Source organism: Eubalaena glacialis, chromosome 10 (genome assembly GCF_028564815.1).
Source record: "Eubalaena glacialis isolate mEubGla1 chromosome 10, mEubGla1.1.hap2.+ XY, whole genome shotgun sequence".
Lineage (NCBI taxonomy): Eukaryota > Metazoa > Chordata > Mammalia > Artiodactyla > Balaenidae > Eubalaena > Eubalaena glacialis.
Genome location: NC_083725.1, coordinates 102,053,135 through 102,064,502, shown reverse-complemented (window position 1 = coordinate 102,064,502; position 11,368 = coordinate 102,053,135). Strand labels below are relative to the sequence as shown.

At 34.6% G+C, this 11,368-nt stretch overlaps 1 pseudogene; it reads right to left on the bottom strand.

Annotated features, from left to right (window-relative positions):
• Positions 1-7,157: 7,157 nt before the first annotated feature.
• LOC133099922 (AP-5 complex subunit mu-1-like) lies at positions 7,158-10,776 on the bottom strand (annotated as a pseudogene).
• Positions 10,777-11,368: the final 592 nt, after the last annotated feature.

Sequence of the window (11,368 nt, the reverse complement as noted above, 5' to 3'; positions counted from 1 at the left end):
TCTTCTGCCCATTTTTGGATTGGGTTGTTTTGATACTGAGCTGCATGAGCTGCTTGTAAATTTTGGAGATTAATCCTTTGTCAGTTGCTTCATTTGTAAATATTTTCTCCCATTCTGAAGGTTGTCTTTTGGTCTTGTTTATGGTTTCCTTTGCTGTGCAAAAGCTTTTAAGTTTCCTCAGGTCCCATATGTTTATTTTTGTTTCTATTTCCATTTCTCTAGGAGCTGGGTCAAAAAGGATCTTGCTGTGATTTATGTCATAGAGTGTTCTGCCTATGTTTTCCTCTAAGAGTTTGATAGTGTCTGGCCTTACACTTAGGTTTTTAATCCATTTTGAGTTTATTTTTGTGTATGGTGTCAGGGAGTGTTCTAATTTCATACTTTTACATGTACCTGTCCAGTTTTCCCAGCACCACTTATTGAAGAGGCTGTCTTTTCTCCACTGTATATGCTTGCCTCCTTTATCAAAGATAAGGTGACCATACGTGCGTGGGTTTATCTCTGGGCTTTCTATCCTGTTCCATTGATCTATGTTTCTGTTTCTGTGCCAGTACCAAACTGTCTTGATTACTGTAGCTTTGTAATATAGTCTGAAGTCAGGGAGCCTGATTCCTCCAGCTCCATTTTTCGTTCTCAAGATTGCTTTGGCTATTCGGGGTCTTTTGTGTTTCCATACAAATTGTGAAATTTTTTGTTCTAGTTCTGTGAAAAATGCCATTGGTAGTTTGATAGGGATTGCATTGAATCTGCAGATTGCTTTGGGTAGCAGAGTCATTTTCACAATGTTGATTCTTCCAATCCAAGAACATGGTATATCTCTCCATCTATTTGTATCATCTTTAATTTCTTTCATCAGTGTCTTATAATTTTCTGCATATAGGTCTTTTTTTTCCTTAGGTAGGTTTATTCCTAGATATTTTATTCTTTTTGTTGCAATGGTAAACGGGAGTGTTTTCTTAATTTCACTTTCAGATTTCTCATCATTAGTGTATAGGAATGCAAGAGATTTCTGTGCATTAATTTTGTATCCTGCTACTTTACCAAAATCATTGATTAGCTCTAGTAGTTTTCTGGTAGCATCTTTAGGATTCTCTATGTATAGTATCATGTCATCTGCAAACAGTGACAGCTTTATTTCTTCTTTTCTGATTTGGATTCCTTTTATTTCTTTTTCTTCTCTGATTGCTGTGGCTAACACTTCCAAAACTATGTTGAATAATAGTGGTGAGAGTGGGCAACCTTGTCTTGTTCCTGATCTTAGTGGAAATGGTTTCAGTTTTTCACCATTGAGGACAATGTTGACTGTGGGTTTGTCATATATGGCCTTTATTATGTTGAGGAAAGTTCCCTCTATGCCTACTTTCTGCAGGGCTTTTATCATAAATGGGTGTTGAATTTTGTCGAAAGCTTTCTCTGCATCTATTGAGATGATCATATGGTTTTTCTCCTTCAATTTGTTAATATGATATATCACGTTGATTGATTTGTGTATATTGAAGAATCCTTGCATTCCTGGAATAAGCCCCACTTGATCATGGTGTATGATCCTCTTAATGTGCTGTTGGATTCTGTGTGCTAGTATTTTGTTGAGGATTTTTTCATCTATGTTCATCAGTGATATTGGCCTGTAGTTTTCTTTCGTTGTGACATCTTTGTCTGGTTTTGGTATCAGGGTGATGGTGGCCTCGTAGAATGAGTTGGGGAGTGTTCCTCCCTCTGCAATATTTTGGAAGAGTTTGAGAAGGATAGGTGTTAGCTCTTCTCTAAATGTTTGATAGAATTCGCCTGTGAAGCCATCTGGCCCTGGGCTTTTGTTTGTTTGAATATACTTCACTGGGTCACAATCAAATGTCAAATTTATACCACTGCTACTTTATCTAGTACCAGTACTGGAGGCATAAGTTGAATAAATGTTGACTTGAATTGCTAGAAATCCAATCTAGACTGAGACAGGCTAGTTTCAAAAGCAATTGGAAACTGAATGATGAAGTAAAGGATGAAAAATAGACAGTTATAGGTAATGGTTTACTGCATGTTAATTTACTTCAAAATTGCCTGATGTTCAGTATCTTGATAAGCCATGCTTCATGTATTTCATGGAGATTTTTTGTTTGTTTTAGGTCAGAGCATAAATTCTGTGTCTGTTACTTGATATTGGGTGGAGTATCTGTGTTTCTTAGGAAAAGGCTCATCATATCTTATTAAATGAGATTTATTCTCCAGTATGACACTACAGGTGTGATATTGGTTACACAATCAATTTGACAAGTTATGAGTCTATTTGTCCAATTATATATCTTGGTAAAAAGGAGGATGGATTTTCATTGAGCCTATGTAAATAAAGCGATTGCTTGGAAAATGTAAGGTGATTCTGTAAAGTATTTCTCTCTCAATTCTGAAGAGTTATTGAGAACAAATTTTATTTAAAATGGTTAATTTCAGTTTGGAAAAGCATAACCTACTATATTAAGAGTTAAAAGGGTTTCCTCATTTTCTTAGTCATTTGGGCTGCTATAAAAAAATACCATAAACTACGTGGCTTATAAACAACAGAAATTTATTTCTCACAGTTCTGTAGACTTGGAATTCCAAGATCAAGGTGCCAGTAGATTCAGTGTCTGGTGAGAACCTGCTTCCTGGTTCACAGACAGCTGTCTTGCAGTGTCCTCACATGGTGGAAAAGACAAGGGAGCTCTCTGGGGTCTCTTTTATAAGGGCATGAATCCATTCATGACGGCTCACAGTCATGACTCAATCACCTCCCAAAGGCCCACCTCCAAATACATCACATTGGTCATTAGGATTTAACATATGAATTGGGGGCAGCAGGGTGGGAACAAATTCAGTCTATAAAACTCATATATACATAAAATTAGAACAATAAAATGATACCAATAATATTTCCAAAATATCACCACAATTGAATTTCCTTCATCATTTCATTATGTAATTTGTAATTTTTGTAACTATTCATCTTGAGTAAGTGGTCTGCTTTCATAAAGTAGGTCTGCTTCCAGACAGAAAAGAGTTCTAGAATTACTGACTCAGACCACCTATATTGTACGAATGTTTCCTAAGCGTTGTCAGCTTGGAAGATACTTCTAATTATCTGTTCCTTGAAGCAAGAATAATTTAGAGTGTCTGGTGAAGTCCTTTCAGTAGGCATTTTGACTGCCTTTTTAAATCGTATCACAAAATCCAACCTATAGTTTATAGCAAGTCTTCTGGCAAATTATTTGAGTGCTGCATAATTTCTGAAATACTGATTATAATAATATTTGACCTATATAATCTTTACTAAAGAAAAAGTTGTGTGTTTCTGCTGTTTTGATGATTCTTCCCACACAGATTTTACAATAATGTTAAGCTAATTATGAAATATGGAACACAGCAAACAACCCTAATTGTTACTATCATCTCTTTTTTTATAAGGTAAAGCGACAGATATTTGTGCTTGTCTAGAAGACCTATAAAGACCCCCTAAATATATTGTTTTATTTTTTTCTAAATTTGGGATCTGATATTTGAGGCAAACCAAAAAATTAGAACAGATTTGATGACTCAAGATAGGACCATTGATGCGGAGAAACAGTATTTGGCTATCTACTTAAAGTGATAAAATGCTTTAAATAAACATAAAAAATTATAACAGTTTTGTAAGAAACTTTCCTTTTTCCATAAGTGAATAAATATTTTCCTTTTTTGTTTTAAATTAACCAGTTGCATATAAAGTCAAACCTAAGCAGAGAATATTATTCTGATAAGATATGGCATCTCTGCTATGTGGGAAGTTTATATAGAAGATGAAGAATGATATTTTATTATCCATTAAGAGTTTCTAAGACTTAGTTTTCAATTTGACAGAGAAAAAAGCCAAATTTTAATTTTGCATCAATGTATGTTTGACAGCAAAATTTTCATGAGTCTCCCCCAACCTCTTTAAATTATCTGGTGAGTAAGTCCGTTGAAACTGACTTAACTTTGCCAAAATTTAAAACTTTTCATAGAGACTTTCAAGCCCAGGTATTATAAACCAAGGCAAACAAAATTAACTTCCCTCATACCTTCTACTACTTGCTGTACACAGCAAAGTTTTTTTTTCCTTTTCTGTGTTTTTTCTTATTTTGGATCAAACTTGTACTTTAAGACAAAATTACTCTCTTTTTTTCTTTGAAAGCAAATGCCTCAATTTTACATACACAGTGATTTTCTCAATGATTATTACTCCTAGTATAGTCTCAATAACCAATATTAGTTATAATTTTTAACCGAAATTACCATCTTCTATTGAAAGAGGAAACTGGAAGATGGTACTGAAACTTCATTATATCTAAGCACAATTTTAGCAAATTACCACAGCTCATAGATACATATAAGTATAGCTACAAACATCTGTTTTCTGCCTTATTAAAGTGGCAAGAAAGAACAGGTTCATTACCATGAACCAAAGATAAAGCCACTCCATACCACATGCAGATAAGAAGTAAATAATATAAAATTAAAATTATGCTGTGTGACCAGTTGTTCACTATTCAGTCTCACTTGGAAATTATCTAAGAATTTAAAGATTATTCACTAACTCATTTTAGTATTAGTTGAAGGATTTTGGTTATCTAAAGATCTACGAAATTTTGTTCAGTATGATGTACTATAAAACATATTTATACTTTTTATAAAAAAATCTTGTCAGAATTATGATTCAACTTAATTAAATCCACACTTACATTTTTAAAAATCATTTTCACAGTTGTTCTCTTTTTTCAAAATTTACTTTTGGCTGCGTTCGGTCTTCATTGTTGCCTGTGGGCTTTCTCTAGTTGCTGCAAGCAGGGGCTAGTCCTCGTTGTGATGCGCAGGCTTCTCATTGTGGTGGCTTCTCCTGTGGCAGAGCACGGGCTCCAGTAGTTGTGGCACGTGGGCTCAGTAGTTGTGTCTAGCGGGCTGTACAGCACAGGCTCAGTAGCTGTGGTGCACAGGCTTAGTTGCTCCGCAGCATGTGGGATCTTCCCGGACCAGGGCTCGAACCCATATCCCCTACATTGGCAGGCGGATTCTTAACCACTGCACCACCAGGGAAGCCCTTCACGCTTACATATTTTATGATCCTAAACATTATATAGATTTAATGTTAGTAAACCAGTATGAGAAGTTTAGAAATTTCAGACTAATTTATCTCTTTATGAGAAAACAAATCCAAATTTTATAAAAAATAAAGCTCTTATAAATCTTATAAAATAGGTAATATTTTTATAATCTTCGAAAAGGTTTATATTTTATGCCATATTGAAACAAGTAACAAACATATAGTTATCATTTATTTTTAAACATAAAATTATTTAAGTAATATAATTTTAAAAATTCACATTGATTATATGATCTTGTACTCTTTAAATGTTTCTATGATAGCAGTGTCTGTAATAAACATATGTCTTAGTACTTTTAAAGGATCATTGATTCATTTTACTTATTTACTGTGAAATTTAAAAATATTCTAATTTTTATATGTGCATACATTTAACTATAAAACAATTGGAAGATAATCTATTTAATTAAGAAATGTTATAATCTACTTTGTACCTTCTGGAATTAGGAAAATATTTCACACTCAAAATTAAAGCTTTCTTCAGTTACAGACACATAGACAAATTATGTTTCAATTCTACAAACTAAACCCTGAGTCAAAAGTAAACACAAAATGAAAAATCATCTTTTCAGATTTCAAAGAGCTGTTTTCCTTCTCAGTGCGTATGCAATTCTTAATTGATATACACTCACAAATAAATCAACAGGCTAAAAAGCAATTTTAAAAAACTAACAAATAAATAGACTAACAAGCCATATATTCCTTCCTAGCTCAAACAACATAGAATAGATCTCTATAATCTTTTTGATGGAGATTATCAAATATTTAGACCATAAAATCAAATATTTGATTTTTATTATTACTGTAGTAGAATAACTTGTTGTCTGTGTACAAACTAGAAACAAAAACAAAATGATAAAAACAGTAAGAAGTAAAGAAGAAAAAAGTCACAGATATCTTAGTACTATTGTCATTTGGGATTCACTCATGGAACCAAGAAAAGATATGCCTGGGTTTAAATCTCTCACAGGATACACTTCTCTGCCATTACTGCTTACTTGCTGCCATCAGGTGTGTTCATCTGGCATTTCAGTGGATGATATACAATTTTCTTTCTTTCTTTCTCTTTCTTTTGTTTTTTTTTCTTTTTTTCTTTTTTTTTTGCCATTGACATAGACTTTTATTTCCCTGTGCCATGGTAATATGGGGCTTTAATATCTGACTTTTCCTTATTTTGCTGACACATTACAAAAAAATAATGGAATGTAAAATGACCTACTTCCAGTTCATAAGCCGTTAAGAAATAGAAACAGCTAATATCATTATTCAAGAAGGAGTCAAAGGTAATGAATGAGTAGGACCTATGTACCATTCACTTTATGTGTGCAATGTCATTTAATCCATACACCAGTCTCATGAGATAAGATTCCTATTTTATAAATGAGGACCCTGAGACCAAGGTCTCCTTAAACAGTGGTGGCATTTAAGCTGTGGTTTGCCTAACCAAAAAGCCTGAGTATATTTTCCATTGACTATACTGTTTACTAACCTCCCCATGGGATTTACTGAAAAAAAAAAAAAATCTTAAAGTAATACAAAGAAGTGTTATCCCTATTTTACATTCTCTAAGTATCAATCTTTGATTTTCACAAAGGCACAAGATTACTTTTGCGCATTTATTTGAGTTTCAAGCTATGTTCTAGCCATATGCCAATAGAACTATAATTTACTCAACAGTTCTCTTGTATGAATTCATTTTTAATTTAAATTTATTTAAAGAGGAAACTTTATATCACTATTATAAAGGTAAATCCACCATGTTTATCAGAAAGAGAACAAAAAAGAGAAATAACTATGAAAATATGGGAGTTCATACAGCTTCTAGAATTCTTTCAGGCAGGCATCCTCAACTGTGTCTCCTGTAACCCTGGGGTGGTGGTGGTGATACAGGACTGGGAAGTGAGAAGGCTTCTTGCAGGTAGAGGAGTGGTCTGCAGGACGAGTTTCTTGAGAGTCCCATCCAGGCCTCGATGTCATCACATCATTTACTTTTCTACTTTCAGACATCAGAGATTCATGGTATTGTGGATGACATTAGCCCATTATATGAAATTTTCTCTCTTAAACATGACTAAATTACAGTAACAAGGATGCATATGTTATTGGAGCAGGAGCTTTAGAATTCCAAGTGTAATAATAATCAGAATAAATTAGTTTCTGCTGTATACTTATTTTGGTTTTCCTGATATAAAAACTTGCACTGAATGCTGATATATATACATAACACCCAGTGACTGTGTAACCAAAGATTCTAAAATGAAAGTTTAAATACACTGTATCTCCAGTACAAATCTGTTCAAATGGCTGCTTCTCCTGGACCTTGGCGCCAAACTTACAGTTCCATAAAGAGTAATCTTCATTAATTTTGGAAACTTTGGGTCAATAATCCAGATCAATAAACTTTTCTCTTAAAATATTTGAGCTGACGAAACTAACTTTGTATTTGAAATATGTGATTGGACTTCTATTGTAAAAGGGCATATGAGCTTCACAGAATTAAATTATATTTTATGTACATTTTCATGAAGTTTTAAATCAGAAGTTATTTTTAGTTGAATTTTTTTAACTGATAAAAAATCAAAATTGGTGGGTCAGAGGCCTGGGAAGTGTAATAGCATCAGTTGAATGACTCTAAAAGGCGAATTAAAGGGAAATTTGTGGACTTTCCTAGTAGCACAGTGGTTAAGAATCCACCTGTCAATGCAGGGGTCACAGGTTCAATCCCAGGTCCAGGAAGATCCCACATGCCGCAGAGCAACTAAGCCTGTGCACCACAATTACTGAGCCTGCGCTCTAGAGCCCAAGGGCCCCAACTACTGAGCCCACGCACCAAAACTACTGAAGCCCATGAACCAGAGCCCATGCTCTGCAACAAGAGAAGCCACCACAATGAGAAGCCCGTGCACCACAACGAAGAGTGGCCCCTGCTCACCTCAACTAGAGAAAGCCCTCATGCAGTGACAAAAACCCAATGCAGCAAAAAATAAATAAATAATTAAAAAATTTTTTTAAAAAAGGACATTTGTAAGGCCCATTAAATGTAGAATCATCCATTGCATCAGTACTACTAGAAATCAGAATGGCAGTGTCAAGCGAAGTCACACAAGGATGAACCAGAATATCCTAAATGGAAATCCACTGGTGGGAGCAGAATGTTTAAAGTTAAATATTTTAAAAGGTAAAATCATGACTTTCAGGCACATTGAAAGACAACTTTTGTCATAGATTTTATTTAACTCATTAATTAATGAGGAAACTGGGAAGATGTTAAAACTTGTCCACACAACACTTAAGAAACTAGGCTATTTGTGGTAAATTTAAGAAAGTGATGTTAGAATAAGATTGCCTGGTTACATACAAAACTTGTTAATATCTCACAGAGCAATAAAATATAACTGTGTACACACTACTATATATAAAATAGATAATCAACAAGGACTTACTGTATATCACAGGGAACTCTACTCAAAATTCTGTAATAACCGAAATGGGAAAAGAATTTGAAAAAGAATAGATATATGTATATGTGTAACTAAATCACTTTGCTGTACACCCAAAACTCACACACATTGTAAATCAACTATAATATAAAATAAAGATTAAAAAAAAAAAGATAACCTTGTGGTTATCTGTTTTACTGAACAAAAATTGACATCTCTTCTAGATTAAAAAAATAAAATATCTAGGAATAAACCTACCTAGGGAGACAAAAGACCTGTATGCAGAAAACTATAAGACACTGATGAAAGAAATTAAAGATGATACCAACAGATGGAGAGATATACCATGTTCTTCGATTAGAAGAATCAATATTGTGAAAATGACTATACTACCCAAAGCAATCTACAGATTCAATGCAATCCCTATCAAATTACCAATGGCATTTTTTAAGGAACTAGAACAAATCATCTTAAAATTTGTATGGAGACACAAAAGACCCCAAATAGCCAAAGCAGTCTTGAGGGAAAAAAATGGAGCTGGAGGAATCAGACTCCCTGACTTCAGACTATACTACAAAGCTACAGTAATCAAGACAATATGGTACTGGCACAAAAACAGAAACATAGATCAATGGAACAAGATAGAAAGCCCAGAGATAAACCCATGCACCTATGGTCAACTAATCTATGACAAAGGAGGCAAAGATATACAATGGAGAAAAGACAGTGTCTTCAATAAGTGGTGCTGGGAAAACTGGACAACTACATGTAAAAGAATAAAATTAGAACACTCCCTAACACCATACACAAAAATAAACTCAAAGTGGATTTGAGACCTAAATGTAAGACCGGACACTATAAAACTCTTAGAGGAAAACATAGGAAGAGCACTCTTTGACATAAATCACAGCAAGATCTTTTTTGATCCACCTCCTAGAGTAATGGAAATAAAAACAAAAATAAACAAATGGGACCTAATGAAACTTCAAAGCTTTTGCACAGCAAAGGAAACCGTAAACAAGACGAAAAGACAACCCTCAGAATGGGAGAAAATATTTGCAAACGAATCATCGGACAAAGGATTAATCTCCAAAATATACAAACAGCTCATGCAGCTCAATATTAAAGAAACAAACAACCCAATCCAAAAATAGGTGGAAGACCTAAATAGACATTTCTCCAAAGAAGACATACAGATGGCCAAGAAGCACATGAAAAGCTGCTCAACATCACTAATTATTAGAGAAATGCAAATCAAAACTACAATGAGGTATCACCTCACACCAGTTAGAATGGGCATCATCAGCAAATCTACAAACAACAAATGCTGGAGAGGGTGTGGGGAAAAGGGCACCCTCTTGCACTGTTGGCGGGAATGTAAATTGATACAGCCACTCTGGAGAACAGTATGGAGGTTCCTTAAAAAACTAAATATAGAATTACCATATGATCTAGCAATCCCACTACTGGGCATATACCCACAGAAAACCATTATTCAAAAAGACACATGCACCCCAATGTTCATTGCAGCACTATTTACAATAGCCAGGTCATTGGAGCAACCTAAATGCCCATCAACAGATGAATGGATAAAGAAGATGTGGTACATATATACAATGGAATATTACTCAGCCTTAAAAAGGAATGAAATTGAGTCATTTGTTGAGACGTGGATGGATTTAGAGACTGTCATACAGAGTGAAGTAAGTCAGAAAGAGAAAAACAAATATCGTATATTAATGCATGTATGTGGAACCTAGAAAAATGGTACAGATGAACCAGTTTGCAGGGCAGAAGTTGAGACACAGATGTAGAGAACAAACGTATGGACACCAAGAGGGGAAAACCACCGTGGGGTGGGGATGGTGGTGTGCTGAATTGGGCAATTGGGATTGACATGTATACACTGATCTGTATAAAATTGATGACTAATAAGAACCTGTAGTATAAAAAAACAAACAAACAAACAAAACACAGTTAATCTACAGCTTCACTCAGTTTAAGACTTTTAATCAATTGGAAATAAGTCAAACTAAAGACATTTCCTTTGGTTTTCATCTGGTGGCCTTCAGTTCATCCCACCTATCTTTTTGATTAATTTATATATTTTGGTTTACATTTTCACAACAGTATAACAAGAGAATAGTGATCCCTGGCACAAAATAAAGATATCCTGAGCATTACCTGACTCATTTCCCATCCCTTAAGTTCAAAGCAGAGGTTGGGATGATGAAAGGTGAAAAGAAAATCCCTTTATTAACAGCAATCCAAATAAATATGATAGGGGTTTCCTGCCACCAAGGAGCTAAGTGTGGAAGTTCAAAATGTATTGATATTTGGACCTATGCCACTATGTTGTGGGTACAACTGAAAATAAGGGAGAAATTGCCATACTACCTGGGGAAAAAAAAGAACACTGGAGAACAGGAGTCAGGTAGTCACCTGTAAATACTTGATGTAAATACTTGATGCTGGAAATACTTGATGCTGGAAGAGTACAATACATGCCTTGAAGTGTACTGTGGGTAGGCTGAGTATCACCAGCTGAGCTGCTTGAGAACTTGCAACAGACAATCAGGAGAAGTGCAGACAATGATCTTTAGGAAAAATTGAACAAGAGTTTAGGTGATGATGAGTACTGGCATGAACTTGTTGCAATTCAAATGCTAATGACCAAAACAACTGTTGATAAAGGTGAAAAGCACTTCATGGAGTGTTAGGACAGCAGAGAAGTAAGTACTTTGACAAAGTATCTGTCTTGGAAATTCCCAAGGGAAGACCAGAA